We start from the raw sequence: 20466 nt of genomic DNA, 5'->3' as shown, positions 1-20466 counted from the left end.
GGCCAGCCACAATAGCTGAAAAGACATGACTAAGACAGATTGATCATTTAGTTGAGTTCAGTTATTAAGGAAGATAGTAAAAGTGTATATTAGAAAGCTCTTCACCCAAATGGGGATCTTTGTTTCTTCTCCTCACTTTGTCTTCCCTCATGGGAAAGAGGTCTTTTAGCATCTGCACATATCAGAATTATGCCATGCAGGGAGAGGCAAGCAATAATAGGAAGAGAGATTTATGTTTTCCTTGGAGATGCTCTATTTTTGGCAATGCTAGCAATAAAGTATGAGATTATGAGATAATGCAAAATATCCTGGTGTGAAGTGAGTGAAAACATAAATGGAGGAGAGAAAATGAAGAAGGATGGGAAGGGGTTGGGGGTCATTAGGAAGGGTTAGCAAACACCAGGGAACCAGCAAGATTAGGCAGATGGAAAAATACAACTTTTCTCTTCTTCAAGATGCTGTGAGACCAAATCCCTCTATTGCACACTGAGCTTGAGCACCTCCTCAGCTATTACCTGGTAATCCCAGACTTGCAAATAAATAAAAGGATCAATGAATGGCTAGTGGTCTTGTTGAGTGAAATTTGCCGACAACCCAGCAGTACAAGAGGAATCAGTTGCTTCATTCACTTGAAAAGGATTCAAACAATTCACAAGTTTTGGCAATCACATTTATTATTTCCATTTTTTTTCAAATAATTACCACTTTGTCTTAATGTTTTTCAGCATGACACATGTAAATACCACTTTTCTTTCAAATATTTGGTTAAGAGCCCTTCAGAACTACCTGTCTCAGCCCTTTGGATGAGCAAAACAATACAGAATTTGTTAGTGTACAATTCCGGTTGATGTCTTTTTGTTGTTGTTGTTTCTATTTCAAGTCTTTATTTTTTACTGGTCCTGACCAGCATGCCTTCATTTTCTAAATTACCTTAAAACCACAGTGATGCATGCTAGGGAGTTTTCTCAATATGATCAAAGGTCTAGGAAGAATAAAATCATCTCAGGTGTTGGTCAATTAAGAAATAAAGATGTTAGCTATGGTTGGGTATATCAGATCTAAGACCAGCTCTGAGAGTCATCCTTGTGTCCAAGAAAACTACAGTTTATGTTCTGTCTCATAAATTTTTGTTTCTCCTTGAACCTTCAGGGTATTCAAAAAATACTGACTGGTGATACTTTGAACTGTAGGCTGAAAGGTTCAATAAAAGAGAATTTAAAGATCTTTTATAAGAAGGCCTCACATATTTATAGGGGCAAATGGGACTTCCTCACTTGCCATAAATGTATTAACATTCAATCACAGATGCTGGTATGAAACTGGATTTCAAATGTTACTGGTAGGACGGGGAGAAAGGAAGTGGGGGAGAGAGAGTAGTGTCCTCAAGTTCATAGGATGAACTGGTTTAAAAAAAATGATGAAAATACCCTAGAATGGTTCATCTATTACGTATTATTTTAAAATACTTAAATTAAAAAACTCCCCATTGTGTTCCTTAAGATACTAATTTCTTCAGATGTTAGAAGTGTTCCCATAAATTGGAAAATAATCACCTCAAGGATATATAAAATGCACATTAGTATGTTAAAACATCGACACCTGGGTGCCTCAGCAGTTAGAATGTTAAAACCTCTGTTATATTCTTCAGGAAAGAAGTGGATTTATACTAACTTAGGATTTCTCTAATATATGTATTTTAAAAATTTCACTCTTCTGTTATTGTTGTTTTGCAGTTACTAGTATTTTGGGAAACTTAGTATAACATAGAATACAACACAAGAAAAACTAAATTCATTTAACAAGATTGTCACCAATATCACAACAACTGGTATGAGGATATCATAAAACAAAATGTCATTTCATTATAATTGTTTTCTAAAGTTCTGACTGGTTAATATTAATATAAATTATCAAAATAGCATCTAGCTTTCTTGAAAGGGAGATTCTAGGATCAAAATGTAATCATTCCCTGGGCCAGTCCATGACCTTTGCTATGGAAAAAGTCAATAAGATGACAGTCTGCACTTTAACCATGCACTTTTCAAGTATATGAGTACAAATATAATGCTTATCACCAATTCTTGCACTACATATTCTAATATGAATTTTAATTTTTCTCTCCCCACACATATTATTTCCCTTACTATTTTGTTTCATGTTGCTTTCACTTACGTTATTTTTCCATGAGAATAAATCTTCCTATCCTATTTTTCCCTAAAAATGATACAATATTTGTTTGAATTTCAGAAATAATTCAAGCCAATAAGGAAGCTGATTTGACATTAACGTCACATGACTATCTCTTGACATATACATGGCTATTTTGCAAATAGTCCCTTAAGAGAAAAGAAAGTCATAATACCTTTTTATGCATTGGTTTTACTTTTTCTTATTTTTATACAGCATCTAAATTTTGCTAGCTATTGTAGCTTATGCTGTTTATTTTTTTTTTAAGTCAGATGGATTTATGTTGATTTTGGAAATACCAATCTTATTTCTCACAAAACCAAGAGATCAAGCTAGTATGTGATGACAATCACACTTCAAAGATAGCAAAATCTCTTAGAACTGGAATTCCTTGAAACAAACTGAAAATATATGCAACAAACAGAAAAAAACAAAAGTGTAAAAACAATCTAAGTAAAAATCTAGCTAATGATTCTAGTCTCTAAATGAGTCCCAAATGGTTTAAAAAAGTATAACTTTGATGAAAATACAGGTTCATCATTGTTTATTCCTTTTCTTAAAAACCTAATACGTACACTAGTAAAGAGAGGTGTGAAGAAGAGTTGTATTTGCTAAATAACCAGCCATATGATGTGAACCTACTGTAGCTAAGCTGTTCTTGATTTCAAGTAGTAATAACCCCAACGGCTTTAGTACTCAAAGGCCATAAATGCAACTAAAATGCAGAGGTGGGTAGATTCACTAGTTGTAGTAGGGTCCAGCATCATCAGGTTTTTGCTCTGTTTCTCTGTGGTTCTCTTCAGCTGCCCTCCCTCCTGTCACTGCCAGCAGCCTCCCAGCCTCTCATGGTTTTCTCATGGACCACAAGAGGGTGGATTTAACCATCAAAATAAATACATACATTGAAGTCCTGCATTTGCCAAGGTCTCTCAAGTTAAAGCACATGGCTGTAACCTAACAGCAAATGGATAAAATGATCCCTACAATACTCTCCGCATTGTTCAGAATGCTTGTGAAATCAAATGCGGCAAGTGGTGATGGGATTCTTTTGTTCTTTCATTCATCCGCTCATTCATTTATACAAGAAATATTTATTAAGAGCTTGTTATGTGCCCGACACTGTTATAGACACTGAGGATATAGCAGTAAAAACAGAACTAAAAAGCCCCACATATGTTTATAGAGCTCACATCCTGCTGGAGGGGCAGTCGTTAAATAGGTATATAATGCAATTTCAAATAGTAACAAGAGCTGTAAAGATAAATCAACTGAAGACAAGAGATAGAGACAGACTCGGGTATTTTTGTTTGTTTGTTTGTTTGTTTGTTTGTTTGTTTTTTCATGGAATAATCAGGGACAGGCTTTCTGCAGAGACCTACATGAAAAAGAAATGCAAATCAAGGAGAAAGCATTCCAGAGGGGAAAGAACAGGGAGTGAGGCAAGAAAATTGCTTGATTTGAGTTTCAGCAGAGCCAGTATAGCTGTCACATAATAGAGGATAGAAAGAGGGGTAAGGAATAAGGCCAGGGAGGGAGCTAGGAGTCAAAACAAAGTTTGGCAGAACAATTTTGGAGGATCCGGAGCAGGATACAGCATGATTTGGGTTTACACTTTAAAAACCTTGCCCATGCTGCTTTTGGGAAACTGAATGTTAGAGGGCTCAGGGTGGAACTTGAAAATGTCGTTTCAAGAAACGTTTGCAACGTTATAGGCTGGAGGTAGTTCCTTAGACTAGTGCACCATTGGTGACAGCAATGAGATCTGGTGGAAATCAGAATATACTCTGTTTCATTTTTTAGGAACCAGAATATATTCTTGAGGTCACAGTAAATCCAATAGATTTTGAGAAATGTCATATGGTAAATAGACTTCAATGGAGATATCACCCTAAACAAAACTATGCGATTCCGTCTCCTTTTTAGCAGACTAGAGAGCAGATACATTGTGAGGTCTCTTTTTTTTCTATTACAATGTTTGACCCTAAAGTTCCATCTTGGAAAGTGTTCCTTAAATGTTCGTTTCCAAACTGTGTTACTAAAGTCGGAGCATTGATGCTATGCAACAGGACTGACACAAATTCAAATCTTTCCCTCACTTAGCAGCTTTAAAACTTTGGACAAATTTCTTGACTTCTATGATTCAATGCCCTCATTTCCAGATTCAAGACAGTAAAACATAACTCAATAGATTGTCTCAAGTAGCAAGTGAGGATGTGAATCACTAAGCACGCTCCCTACCTAGCATCAGCAACAATGCAACACATATTTATTCACTTTCTCCTTTTTAAATAATTATCCGTAGACTTTAGATGTCATGAGAAATTTTTCTATATGAGCACAACATGAATCACTGCCAAGATTTTGATGCCCAGCTGGTTTTTAAAGGAGAAAGTGGTCTTAATGACATGCTCAGTGGTCCAACAATGTTCTAGCAGAGGCTCTTGGAATAAGACGTGACTATGCCATGGAAATAAAGAAAAAAGATCTTCATGTGCTGGGAATTTGTCCATTCTAGGCATAGATAATTTTCCTTTGGCAGAAGGCCTAAATGTTTACTGGCTTTTGCTTTCTATTCTTTGAAAAAGAGAAAAATAATTTTTTTCCCAGGAAAATTTTAAGTTCCCAGAGCTATCTGTCAAGATTTTGAGTAGACAAACTTTATTATAATTTAACTGGGTATTCTGTGACCTTCAGCTGTCACTAAATAAAATCACTAATCTCCTTGACTTTTTCAAAGCTGTGCATTTTATTCAAATTCATGTATGATAATATAATACATGTTCATTTGAAAAGAAAATGGGCTGCTTTTTAAAATTTGTAATGGTAAACTAAACCAAGCTTAACTCCTGTTATGTGCCTTGATGTCTATTTGTTATGGTATTTGATTCTAAGAAATATACTCTATGCAAAAGTGCAAAAACAAGATAACGAGACTCTCAAAATTATTACTGGGAAGGATAGAAATGTAGGAATAAGTTTTGACAGAGTACCATGGAAGTTCACATAAACATAGGAACGATCTGTTGCAATCTAACAACTTCAGTGCTTGCATGGTCAGTCAAGTACCTTGATCCTTTTCTGATCAAAGTCAACCTAAAACCTACTGTATCCAGACTTTTCCCATATCCACCGTTGCTATTGCTACTAATTTGCTCTCAGTTGGAGTAGGACTCACTTGGACAACTGTCTCTTAACTATCCTATTCCTCTTTCCTATGTCACTCTAGACTAACCTTCCTGAATCACAAATCTGATTATGGTCAGGTGTCTGCTCACAAACTTTGTGGGGCTAACTACTGCCCACCACACAGTTGGAGAGGAACAGAATTTGCCACTCCAAAATATGCTTCCTTGGTATAAGGATTATTTTAGGCTGATTATTTTTTTTAATATTTTATATATTCATTCATGAGAGACATACAGAGAGAGAGAGGCAGAGACACAAGCAGAGGGAGAAGCAGGCTCCATGCAGGGAGCCCGACGTGGGACTGGATCCCTCGGACAACAGGATCACGACCAGGGCCGAAGGCGGCGCTAAACCGCTGAGCCACCGGGGCTGCCCTAGGCTGATTATTTTTAAGAAATGGGAGAGATAAGAGAAGCTCTGAAAACCCAGTAGAAGTTACTGTTCTATAAGGGAAACTGACATTTGTAAGGGGGAATTTCCATTTCTAAGGGCATCTCCCTCTTTGTTCTAGGAGAAGAGAGACGGTTAAAACTCTAGAAATCCTTATCAATCAATTACAGAAAAGTCTCAGCCCAGAACCTAGAAGGGTGGAGGGAAAATGAGTTTTCCTCCCCATATAGACAAATTTTTAGACTGATGTTCAGAACCTTGGGAATGTGGCTTCAGTCTTTCCAGTATTTTCTTCCACTCATTTATGGAGGCCTACACTTGTAGTTGCAGTTCCAATCACCAACTTTCCCATTCCAACACGTATAAGTAGATTCCCTCTTCTCAGACTCCACTATCATGTGCAGTTCCCTTTGGGCACCTATCTCACTGCATATTTTATCATTGATTATTGGGGGGCACTTTGAAACTGATTCAAACTATTTTTGACAGTTTTAAGGTCCTCTCTTGTCTTTCTCCTCTTCCTACCAAGTGAAATCTACAACTTGGCTGGAGATGGGCAGTGGCAGCAGTGGGACTGCTCCTTTCAGTGTGTGATGACTAAAGGATACTTTAAATGGGTCTTTTTTCATGAAAAAGTAAACTATCATCCTGTTTTGGAATAAGGGATTTGTCTATAGGGATTAAGTTGCTCAGTATGATAATAAGAGGATTTTTGTCTATTATTAGCTGAATTGTGATGCTAGAGATGGTAAAGACGCAGGTGATAGTCCTGATGATGACTATGAGATCAGATAACTCTAGGATATCAGGGCCTACGCGTTGAGTCTGGACATGCTTTTAGGGATATTCATATTAGAAGAAGAAAAAAATTCCCTTGAAGTTCATCAGAAGGCGGAGGGGACAAGATGAAGACCAGAAGAGATCTCTAGCTTCTGGGGAAGAGGACATGGATTCCAGCAGCAGTCATTCAAATACTCAATTTTTACCTCTTTTTGTCTTCATTTTAATATATTAACCTATGCATTTAACAGGTAATTTTTATGGACCTACCTTTTGCCATATACTCTAGGTGCTGGGGTGGTGATCACAGATATACTGGGAAGCTAGTGGGACTAAAGATCCAAGCTGCTCACTCACATAAGGCCTCTTCAAAAAGGATTTTAATATAATTACATGTTTCTAAAAATCTGGCAATATAAGAAAGTTTAACTACAATCAGTTAAGAACTATTCTTTTCATTTCTATCTCCACTTCATCTTATTTCCTAACCCATCATTGGCTTTAGAGTGACAACTATCATTTGGGGAATCTAATTAAAGCAAGGTTGAATTGAGAAGGCACGTTTAGTTTGGGATTAATGGAATATATTTTACAGTTCATAATCATCTCCATGTAGATTAAGTTATAGTTAAATTATCACTAGCATTCTGGGAGGAGGAATGACGGCCAGGAATACCCGAGACTTTGACCCTAAATGATACTTCCGCTTAGATGATGTAGCTACTGATAGATCTAAACAATCATCAAGCAGGTCTGAGGGGTTGAGATAAAAATGAGACTAGGAAACATTCCTTGACAAGGACCCCGTACGGGTGAAAAGTAGGAACTGGGAAGAAGATTGTCCTGAGAGACGTGCCTGTGATTTGGACTAGTTGCAACTGAGACCCCTTGTCTGACTACAGAACCCACAACCGCCTGGGCAATAATTTGTTCCACCTGACAGGGAATTTCATCTACGACAGGTTAAGGCAGTGCCGTAAGCACAAGAGTCATTTTTTTGGCAGCATATTGATGCCAAACTTTTTGCCATCATTTTGATGACAGTTTCTGGCAGGTTGTACTTACACGCTATACGCCTACAGGACCCAATAGATGCTACAGGTATGTTCTTCATCCCATACAAGCTTCTTGATATGGCAAATACTGCTAACTTTAATCAGTGCTCTATTTTTTTTTTTGACTTTTAAATTAACACATTTTCTCATACATTTTCACATTCTATAGCCACGGGCTTGATTACAAATATCCAAAAGCATCTTCTGACTAAACAGAGACATCATTCATCTGATTCTTTTTCCTTTAGTTTATACTCAGGACTGAACCTAAGCATGGGCGAGAAGCACATTTCTGCTTCTAGTTCTCATTTAAGAAAAGTAAATTGAAGATGGCAAAAAGGTGAGTCCTCCCCTAAACTAGCTGTTGTAGGGCTTGACCTAGGCATATGTGCTATGGGATGGGAAGATCACCTTCTCAAATCCGTGACCAGATTTTAGGAAATATTGTGGTATCGGAAACTAAGACTGCTTATTCCAGAGCATTCGCTTCTTTGCACCATATGATTTAAAGGAAAGGATTTCTTCTCTCCACAAACTGCCAGATATCTATAGTCTATATATTTCACTTTCCCTGTTCAAATACAGCAAATTCAATGCTTGCTCATAGTAGGGGCCAGGAAGAGGACACTTAACCTCTACAGACTTTCTTCCCCTCCCCCAACACTTTGATTTGCTCTCTAAAATGTTACTTTATAAGTAGCAATAAAATTTAATTGACTTTTTTCCGTTTTTTGGTTTTCTGTGTTCTCTTGTTGGAAAATTTTTAAAGCCACTCATAAACATTTATAGCTAAACTTTCATCCCCCATAACATTTTTCCCATACACTAGAAAATTTACTACTCATGAAGATCTTGTTTTGAAAAAACAAAAACCAAAAAATTCTGGTTTGTATCCGGCACTTTCCTCAGGGACGATCCTAGGCCTGCAAACAATAGCTGACTCTAATAATCTCCAGGGACTCCAGGAACCTGCCTGTAGATATTCCTAAACTCATAGTGCAGGGTATCAATCTCTTTTATATTGAAAAAGCAAAAGCAAAACAGTCATAGTTTTCATAGATTCCTAAGAAATTTCAAAGGCAAAAGTGTTGTAAACACAGATCATGGAAGACATTAGACTTAAATGCAACATAATCTCATAGATGGTAAACAGGAACAAATGGGATCATTTTACAGATGATTGTCATTTGTGAATTTTAACATCCAATTCATCAAGTTGGCAGCCTTATTGTGAGAAATGTCAGGCCAAATCACAAAAGTTAATAAATATATTATCAGGATCAAAACACCAACACCACATTTAAGGAAATGTGCAGCAGGTTCATTTTGTAGAGATTCATTTTGTAGATGAATGTTCTTCACCAGATCACTAGGACCAAAATTGTGTTTCCATAATACTCTGAAGTTTAAAGCTCGAAAGTCTTCTGGAAGCTTTAAGTGATTTTTCTCTGACCTCCTGACTCTCCTTTCTGGACTTTATTTCTTCCACAATTGTGTAAAGTTTAATTCTTACAGCCCATCTCTTGTGTGATATGTTCTTGTTATCCAGCTTTTCTATCTGAGAGGCTACTGATAAAGAGACCTGCCCATGGGTTCCCTTTGGGTGAAATTACTGACCTATCTCGTTGCCACAACTGATTAAGCCAGGAGAAGAACAATGTTAGAAGATGCAGGCATCTATAGGCCAGCCTATTGACAAAAAATTATCTGCATTTTAGTACTGGCATACAGAGAGACTGTCAGTTAGCTGGTGGATTTAAAACACATGACTTCATCTAGAAATAGGCCAATGCCAGCCATTGTGAAACATTTTCAAGTTGGGGGATCAGATGAAAGCTCTGTAGAGACAGGAAAATAAAAAAATAAAAAATAAAAAATAAAAAATAAAAAAAAATAAAAAGAGGGGCAGAAAGTAATTTCTGACCCTGAGGGACGGAGATCCCTATGTTCCTGATTGTTTTTCAGTTCTCAAGAAGTCTAACCTTATGTTACTTTCTCTATTTAGGTCCTGGGAAACTTCTCAAGGCTTTTGAAATAAACACCTTCCTCTCTTACGTAAATATGATGTTTTCCCTTTGAAACAAACAAAAATGCAGTGAAAGAGAACCAAAGATTTAAATTATGTAGACAGAGACTAAAGCAATGATGTAAAAATTGAGTGCCTTCAGGTAAGACATTATTTTATGCTTAATCCTATCTAGTTCAGAGTCCAAAGACCAGAGAATAATTATATATTTATGCTAGTAATTACTAAGATACAATGACAACTCTAGTCTACAGTGACAATATTCCGTCTTGCCACAAGATGGTGATTTTGTTCCAAAAAAATAAAATGATTTCTTAAAGACCGAAAGTTGGTTACTCTGTATGAGGCTCCGTGCTGAGCACTTTAAAAAAATAAAAAAGAATCTCATCTTTTAGAATCTCTCAGTGTTGTTGGGAAGACAAACACCCAAGTGATAATCATGAAATAACGCTGTGACATTAGTGATAGAAATGTACCCACAGTAATACGGGGAGGATATGGCACTCCATCTTTTAAAAAACAGACTATATTTTTCTCCAATTAAGAGGGGAAGGATTTCAGGAACACCTGCATTAATAAGGCCGAGTCAGGTACAGAACACATTCTTCTTCAACAATGTACATCATGTTTATAACCTACAGCAGCTTCTGTTCCCACAGTCAATCATTATAAACACTTTGCACATATCCTTAACTGTCTTTTCTTCCTTTTGCTTTTTCCTACTCAGAAAACCCATAATCCAAATTAATCCAAACTCCGTTTCTGCTCTAGCCTACACCTTTACAGACGAGTATAACTGAACAGAAAGTTCTGTCTTCACTTTAAATGTGTGACTTCTACCCTCAAATGGGCCCTTAATGTTATCCAGTGTCGTACTCTAAACCCCTGGCCTATTCTCTTTTATATCCTCTGAGATGAATACTTCAAATTTCTCCTTTCTTTTCAAACTTCCCAAACTCCTCACCTATCCTTAGCTTAAGAGCTTGGTTCTTAGTTGGAAAAAAAAAGAAAAAGAAAAACAACAACAACAACAAAGCAACTAGAAGTTAGAAAGGGAATATTTGAAAGCTATTCATCTAAGGGATCAGAGATTTTGATTTTTAAAAATGGATACTTTTTTCATGAAGTATTTATAAGCAAGTTGAGAACATGGTGCCCCATCATCTCCAAACACTTTAGTACTTTAGACTTCCTCTTACATAATAACAAAACACAAGAATCAGGAAATTAACATTGAGTCCTTACCAATGTAAGCCTCAGACCCCATTAAATATGAACATTGGTCCCATGCAGTCCTTTAGAGCACAGAAATATTTTTTCAAAACATACATTGCACTTACTTGTCATGTCTCTTCAGTCATCTTCAAGATGGAACAGTTCCATAGTCTTTCCTTACCTTTTAAGATCTTGATCCCTTTGAAGGTTAGAGGCCGACTGATTCGTAGAATGTTCCTCAGTTGATTTTATCTGAGGTTTTCTCATGAGTAGATTCAGGTCATGCTCCTTTGGCTGGTTATTGCAGAAGTGATACTATGTTTTCCTCATTGTAGCCTATAACGGGCATAAGATTTCAATTTGTCCCAATACTAATGATGTTTGACCTCTTGGTAAGGGTGATAACTGCGAGGCATCTATTCTCAAAGTCACTATTATTTTACCCCTTGTAATTAATAGGTATTTTGTGGGGAGTTGTTCTGAAATTACATAAATGCTCTGTTCCTTGCTAAAATTTAAATGTATGCCCACATCTATCTTTATTTTCTGGAGCTACTGGTTCTCCATTGCGTTCAATGAATCATAATCCATCACTCTCATGCTTGTTTTTATGCTTAAACTGTCCCAGAACAAGCTGGCTTCTGTGTCCCTAGACATTATCTTTTGAATGCTTCCTTATTTTTTGTGATACGTGGTTGTAGGTTCCTCTTCAAGCTTGGTTGCCCTATCCTTGCATTCAGTCATTTCTCCAACCACCTCTAGTTTCCTGGAGAAGAGAATGGCATAAGAAAGCCAAAATCTGAGAGGTAGATATATATGTGATCTCAGTTCCCATTAATAATTCCAAATTCATGGGACACCTGGAGGGCTCAGTGGTTGAGTGTCTGCCTTTCGCTCAAGGCGTGATCCTGGAGTGTGGAGATGGAGTCCCACATCCCTGTAGGGAGCCTGCTTCTCGTCTGCCTGTGTCTCTGCCTCTCTGTGAGTCTCTCATGAATAAATAAATAAAATCTTAAAAAAAATCCAAATTCAATCCATTACCATTAACATATTTATGTAACTAATCCCCATAGCCACCACACTCCCTCTCCTATGTCTGTGTTCTTTATATCACACTTCATTTCTGACACCCTGTGACTCTCTTCAAATATCACCCATCTATATAGAATTCTTCTTCTGCCCATGCTCCACACTCTATGCCAAATCATTTCACAGCACAGAAGACTCTTCACGTGCTCTGGGCTTTGGCACTCTGCAACGGGCTGCCTGTTCTAACCCATGAGGATACCAGCCTCAGCTTACTTAGGTCCATATCCCATACTGGACTGCCCTCCTCACTTTGCTGGGATTTCCAGTCCTCACTCCCATTTTCCTCCTGGGTGAATGCCTTCCTCATCCCCACTCTGGGCTCTGAACCCTGCTTTTTCGGTTCATCAGGACTCTTTCATTTAGTACAGACGTCTACCCTGCTTAGCCTGCCCTACCTAACAGCTTTAAGATTAGATTGCTCAGGAAGGGAAAGGAAGAGATAGAAATAGTAAAAAAGAGAAGGAAGGAGTGGAATAAGAAGAGAAAGGCAGTCTTCTTGATTTTAACACATATCGAGATTGGTTTACAGACCTTTTGGTTCATTGGCCCTCTAGTCAAATTTTTACCCTCCCTCAATTTGTCCTCCTTACATGACTATTATATAAAATTGAAGAACAATTATGAGAGTGATGCTTCTTAAGCATAATTTTCAATGATCACATTAATCATGAAATTGAATGAATGAAACATTGCCTGTATTTTACTACTTAAAAATAGTTGTTCCCACTTACACGATTCCTTGATTATTATTCCTAAATGCCAGTCTTGCATACAGGATAATAATAATTGTCCATACTAAGTAAAAATTCTTTTTTCTTCTAAAGATTTTATTTATTTATTCATGAGAGAGGCAGAGACACAGGCAGAGGGAGAAGCAGGCTCCATGCAGGGAGCCCAATGTGGGACTCAATCCTGGGACTCCAGGATCACGCCCTGAGTCAAAGGGAGCCGCTCAACTGCTGAGCCACCCAGGTGTCCCCTAAGTAATAATTCTTAAGGAATAATTAGCAAAACAAATCTGATCCTAACATTTCTGTTTACTTCATTATTAAGTTACAATGTGAAGGTGATGAATCATCCCATTCCTATAATTTTAGTTTTTATTCCTACCAGCCCAATTTGCCTTCGAGTTCTTCCTTTTATTACTCCTCATCCTCTAGGTTTTTCTGAAAGCATACTTCTCTCACTAATGATTAGGGATGCTATTGCTCACAGTGAATGGTATCTGCTTCTCCACTCTAGGACGGTGTTGTCCAACGGAAATATAATGAGAGTCATCCATGCCATTTAGAGTTTTTCTAGTGGCTATATTAAAAATTTTCAAAGAAATAGGTAGAGCTGAAAATATTTTTTACTTAATTCAATACGTACAAGTGATTATTTTAGCATATAAATAACATTAAATTACTAATTGATATTTTGCATTCCTTTTTTCATACTTAAACTTTGATATTTGCTGTACATGTTATCTTACACATCTCCATTTGGATGCTAAATTTCTTTTTTTTTTAATTTTTATTTATTTATGATAGTCACAGAGAGAGAGAGAGAGGCAGAGACACAGGCAGAGGGAGAAGCAGGCTCCATGCACCGGGAGCCTGACGTGGGATTCGATCCTGGGTCTCCAGGATCGCGCCCTGGGCCAAAGGCAGGTGCCAAACCGCTGCGCCACCCAGGGATCCCATGGATGCTAAATTTCTATCATAATAACTTTATGCTGAGATTTCATAAAATGCTCAGTTAAGAAAGAAAATTACTATTTCCAAATTGGTTCAAACATACTTAAAAAGTTTCCCAACATATGAACTAAGTATTCATTTATAAAGTTATAATTAAACTAACTTAAAATAAAATAAACTTCAGGTTCTCAACCACACTATTTCAAGTGCACCTAGTGGCTACGATATTAAATAGACCAATCACTTAGAAATAAGGTAAATGTAAGTTACAACATATTGTTGATGTTGATAAGAGTCAATACCAGTAACTTTGAAGTGATGAAATTGATCTGATTTGGAGACAGACTAGATCTGGGATTATGAAAGTTTAAAAGGAAATTCCAGAATAATCTGCATTACTCACCTAATATAATACCGTTCTGAATAATGTTTCTCAAAACATTTAGTGTAAAAAAATTCTCTTGAGGAGTTACTTAAAAATACTTATTTCTTGTCCCACACCCTCATTGCCTGAGAAATCCTCATTTAGAAGTTCCACAGTGGGGCTTACAAAACCCTATTTTAGTTCATTCTGCCTCATTTTGGACAAAACTTTGAGAAATACTGCCCTCCAGAGTTTGACTGTAGTAAAGCCAGCTTCCAATCCAATATTAAAAATATGTGTTGAGCTAATGTTTTCCTGCTGAACCAGAACCACTGCCCTTGTTTCATTAAAAACACACACCTAGACATAACTCACAGAGTTTAGAATCCTGACAACAGATCTGGATAAACACTGAAGCTATTAGATCATTAAGAAGACAGCAAATGATAAAGTGTCTAGTGGTTCACTCTAAGCAATGAAGTCTACTGCTGTGCCTCCCCTAGGCTGCCAATATTCAAAGCAGCTCTTCAAAGACATTTTCCTATTCTTCAAATATAGAAAATCATGAAAAACAGCGTTCTTCTTTTTACAATCTTATTTTTAAGTAATTTCTACACCCAATGTAGGGCTCGAACTCACAACCCCGAGATCAAGAGTTGCATGCTCTACCAACAGAGCCAGCCAAGTGTCCCAAGAAAAGCAATGTTTCTAATATTAGAGATTATTCTTTTGTTGGGGGAACATGGGTTACTGTTTTGGACATCTATACATTCATAGAACTTTGCACTTTACATTGTTTTGTTCTCTTTCCAAAATTTTATAAACATGTATATTGTATCAGTAGATTTAAACTTGTATTACTATTCAAGTATTTAAGCTTCCCAATCTTATACCACAGATTTAAAATGGAGTTTTCCATTTTCTAATATCTGATGTTTCTTAATGACTCAACATATAGTCTTTAATCCTAATTACTATTTAAGAAAAATATAAGACACTAAAGGTAAAAAAAAAAAAAAAAAAAAACAAACAACTCTATTCAGGTATTTCTACATATGGCCTCATCTTATTATAGATGTGCCACACTGCTTGATCCTAATTTAAAATTGAACATAGGAGAACAGAATGAGTAAAATATCTGATGAGTGTCATGGCAGTCTGACGATATTCACAGAGATTTTTCAAGGACCCTCTGCAAGTGCTAATGGGAACCTCAGGGTCAGACAAACGTCGGGTATCATCAACAGAACATCTCATCACTATAACATTCTGCTATGGGCTTCCCAGACAACAATCCCTTGCCTCTCGTTAAAATAAAGTGACAGTGCTGAGGATGAAATCTGCCATGCTCTGGAGTGGTCCTTCCTGAGAAGTCAAATATTTGTGACACACACACACACACACACAAAGAAACAAAACTCTGTTAGCTCCACTCTAATTGGGCTATAGGTCCCATGAAATGCTAAGATGTACAAATCATTGCTGCAAGAGATGAGCCACAGATGGGCCAAGAACAAGTACTCTCATCCCATGAGTAGGGCAGGAGAAAACGGCCCCACACAGGACAGCATTACAAACCCAAATGAAATTTAAGCAGGTTCATGTGGAGCACGTCTCTCAAGGAAACAGTGACTCAGTGTTTTGTATATTAGAAAATTCACTCATCGAACCTGACATAACCATCAAAGGCATTTTGCAGTCCCCTTTCATGCCTTTATCTGCCAATTTGATCCAGGCAGTTGTGAGAGGTCACGTCTTGTTTGACGCCCTGACACAAGAGCAGAAATCTCCCAGTTCCCGTTGCCCACCGTGCACCTACAGATTGATCTGTCCCTAAACAATCATCCTGCACAGATTAACTGCCACACGATTCTTGACCTAAGACACAGGGAAGAATGTGTTTTCTTCAGTGTTAATGAGAGAAACTATAGGAAGTAGAATAAAGTCAACTTCCTGTTGATGCTTGAAAGATGAGAGAATATAACCTCTAGGTGTGAAAAAGGACTGATTACATTTATTCTTGGAATTCATACAGCTGACAAGTTTTATAAATGTATTCAAAACTAAATCTCACTTAGAAACTATTTCTTTCTCCTACTTAGATCGTCTGAGAAAAAGAGATGGGACTTCTTTCAGATTCCCTACATAAATAATTGTATTAATCAACTCTATTTTCAATGGTGCATTGTACAAGTGTATTCTTGTTATGAAATTAATAGTCAGGCATTCATAATAAATGTCACATCCATAAATTCCAAAGTGAAGAATTCGTTCAGGTATTATCATCTATAAATACCAGGATTAGCCAACCCAAATGATCCGTTTCTGTCATGATACTGATGCCAGCCTTGGCCAATCCAGGTAAACTGCCTCCTTCCAGAATTCATTCTACACTGTCAGTATGGGCAACTCGTTACATACGAGTAAATTACGCCTCCAGGACACAAACACAGCACCCAAGATCTATGCCTTTAAGAAGCTCATAGTCCAGTGGGGAAGTCAAGCAAGAGAATAAATAGTCATTATACATTATGCTCTGAGACCATCGTTTATAATGAGGTATGAGAGATTGGAGACTGGTTTATAGAGATGGTTCAAATTAAGTGAGTGCAACTTCTCCCTCCTGCCCAGTACAAACCGAAACCACATTCCAGACAAAAGGAAGAGCATTTACAAAACAGAGATAGGATAGCTATGGCAGGCTTTAGGAAACACACATAATTCAAATATCAAGAGTATAGATGAGTATGCAGGATATTGCAGAGGAATAAGAAGCTGAAGCTGAAGCTGAAGGCAGAGGCCACGAGCATCATGCCTGATGATTGACTTTTAACCTGTAGGGGGTGGGACATGATTAAAGGATTTTAAATAGTGGAATGACAACTTAAAACGTGTACTTCAACCAGAGTATCTGAGATGATTATTTAGAAACTTCAGTAACTTTTTTTGATGTGGTCTATGTATAAAATGGAATATTCCTCAGCCATTACAAATGACAAACACCCACCATTTGCTTCGACGTGGGTGGAACTGGAGGGTATTATGCTGAGTGAAGTAAGTCAATCGGAGAAGGACAAACATTATATGGTCTCATTCATTTGGGGAATATAAAAAAAAATAGTGACAGGGAATAAAAAAGAAAGGAGAGAAAAAGAGTGGGAAATACCAGAAAGGGAGACAGAACATGAGAGACTTCTTAACCCTGGGAAACGAACTATGGGTGGTGGAAGGGGAGGAGGGCAGGGGGTGGGGGTGTCTGGGTGACGGGCACTGAGGGGGGCACTTGACAGGATGAGCACTGGGTGTTATTCTACATGTTGGAAAATTGAACACCAATAAAAAATAAATTTATAAAAAAAAGAAACTACAGTAACTGCAACCACAAAGAAACAGGTTTCCATTCCACAATACTTAACTCACTTTTTTTTTTTTTTCTCTCTGCTTTTCATCTCTTGGGTCCATTTAAAGGGATAATAAAAATTCCCAGCAAATTAGGAATAAAAAGTTTCTCAACCTGAAAAAAAAAGGCATTCAAAGAAAACTTATAGATAACATTATCCCTAATGGTGAAAGCCTGAGTGTTTCTATTCTAAGATCTAAAACAAGGCAAGAAGATCTCACGAATTCTATTCATACTATATAGAATGTGCTAGCCAATGCAATAAAGCAAAAAAATAAAAGGAAAAATAAAAGTGTTTCTGTTTGCAGATGGCATGGTATTTTATGCAGAAAGTCCTATGGAATAAAAATAAATGAATAAAACCTGAAGAAGTAACAAGTAAGCTCAGCATGTTTAGTATAGTTATATAACAGTAAAATATTAGTAATAATAATAGTAGATATACCACTCCCATGAATATGAAGATTCAACATTAAGATGAAAAATTCCCCAAATTAATTGTGGATTTAGCTCAATCAAAATTGTGATCATTTTGTTTTTGTTTTTTGGTAGAAACTGGCAAACTAATTGTAAAATGTATTTGAAAATTCAAATGTCCTAGAATAGCTTAAGCAATTTTGAAAAAGAACAAAGCTTGGCACTTTATACCACATAAAGGCTACTAGCATACAGAAAAGGCATAATAGGTATTTGTTTAATGAATAGATATCTAATTCTGTTATATTTAACAATATCTTAACCATAATAAAACCTTACATTCACCTCTGGTAGGAGAAATGAGTTATGAGAATGGCAAATGATGATATTGTGTAAAGTAGGAAATAAAATTAACAGATCTTAGTACTTTTGAGTTATATGTGGACATATTGGGTGGCAGGTGGCTTGCCATTTGTAGATTAAAAGCAAATTTTCCCATAGTTCCCTTTTCAAGATTTCATATCAGCATTTTACCCTTTTATAGCCATTCCTATATTATTTCTCTTGTGAAGTATTTAAAACTGTAGAACATATAAACACTTAGGCCATAACAATAATTAAAATATTAAAACAAATCACTCCGTACTAAAACCTGTCATCTTGACAAATCTATGAAAAGTAAAGAAGGGGTGAATCTTGGGAGACATCGCTTTATATATTCAAATCTAAACCTAATTATATAACCAAAAAATAATCAAAAACAAGCAGTAATCTTAAGCCTGAATTATAATTGTTGAACTGATTATGCTGAAACAAACAAATATCCATATGTGCTTTCTTTCTGGAAACACAATCTCTTCATTTTAATTGTATTTAGCAAGGTTTTCACTATGTCTATCAGCTTTAAATTTGATTCAGCCAGCAGATTACTGTATATGATTTTGCCCGTGATTTGGAAATTCTCCATGTAGTTGACCAAATACACTAATTATTATTGATCTTAGTCTAGGAATGACTCCCAGTGAAAAGAAATGGCCATGTCTTCTAGGAGAAGTCACCAATAGGCTAAAAAGTAGATACTCCTAAATTATCATCATCACACTATTAACATCAGATTTGCAAGAGAACCCCAATAGAAACAGAGAATTACAGCCAGGAGTGGGAAGAGAAATGCACACACCTGCAGATTCCAAGAGAAATACTGAACTATAAGGGGCAGGGGTATAGTGGGTGGTGGGGGAGTCCTGAGCTATTTTATTCAGACACTAATTAACACTCCATTCACTGGAAGTTGAAGGTTTTCCAGGCAACTCTCACTCCATCTGTAAGGTTCAGAGAGTTGTTTTTCTTCCTTTGTTCTATCGGTGATTAAGACATCTAATCAAATACTCTAAGAAAAAAAGACAGTGGCTTCAGTAAACAAACACAAATAGTACATATGTGACTGCAAAACAATTTCCTCTAAATCCTAAATGAAGGAATAAGAGAGTGAACATATTTCACACTGAAGAATCACCAGGTCTCTGAAATTCCTATGCTACTGATAGATTCAATAGCACTAAAAATTTAATTTAAATAAGTTTAAATTAAATAGCTAATTAAATAAATTTAATTTAAATAGCTAATAATTTGTTTATAATTTGATCATGCCTGTGGAGTTTTTCTCAAATATTTGATATATGTTTCAGAACAGCTCTAGGTGTTGTTATCAACTGTACATTTGAGAAATGGAGGTTTTGAGGGATGAAGTAACTTGTCTGGGGTGATGCAAGTAAATAGTGTGAAAGCTAGATACAAACAAAATTGATTTTATGTCACTTACTCTATAAACAATGCATATTTCATTCCACTACTTCATCTCATGTTTTCCTGCCATTTGATTGATGGTACTGTTGCTCCATTTTTTTTTCCAATTTTTCTTTTAATATCACCAAAAAATAGTATCTCTTAATACTGAGAAGAAATAATTTCACAGGCATTCATGGATTTGAAATTCTTCCAAACCACTAAAATTTTCCATAAACAATTAAAATATAGAATTTCCCTTAAATCAATATCAAGTTGAACCAGAAGAAGAAAACTTTTAGATACATAAAGAAAATTATTGTACAAAATTTTTTTTAAAAAAGCTCAGCATTTAAGGATGGAGTGAAGTGAGAGGCTTATTCTCAACCAGCCTTATCCAGTACATTATTTAAGTTAATGACTCAGCAAAATTATATAAAAGTCTTGCGGATCTTGACTAGCTAAAGCTGTGACTCTCACTTTGGGACTGAAGGTCTTCTGCATGTATAACTTTTCTACTTTTTAAGCAACAAATTTCTCACTTCATCATAATACTCATCAGCTTGTCTCTCTATGATAAGCTCATTTATTTCTCCCCAGCTTATTTTTTTAAAGGATTTATTTATTTGAGAGAAGGAGAAGATGTGGTTGGAGGGTGGAAATCTTTGAGCAGACTCCCTGCTGAGGATAGGGGGCCCAAGGGGTGAGAGGATGTGTGTAGGGGGGGAGCCAGGTGCAGGATGGGGAGCCAGAGGCAGGAAAAGGGAAGGAGCTAGTCGCAGGAAGTGGAGGAAGCTGGATGCAGGAAGGGAGGGAAGCTGGATGCAGGAAGTAGGAGGAAGCAGATGCAGAAAGTGGGGGAATCTGGATGCAGGAAGGGGGGAAAGCTGGAT

The sequence above is a fragment of the Canis lupus genome, chromosome 21 (genome assembly GCF_003254725.2).
Source record: "Canis lupus dingo isolate Sandy chromosome 21, ASM325472v2, whole genome shotgun sequence".
Taxonomy (NCBI): domain Eukaryota; kingdom Metazoa; phylum Chordata; class Mammalia; order Carnivora; family Canidae; genus Canis; species Canis lupus.
This window is presented reverse-complemented; position numbering follows the sequence as displayed.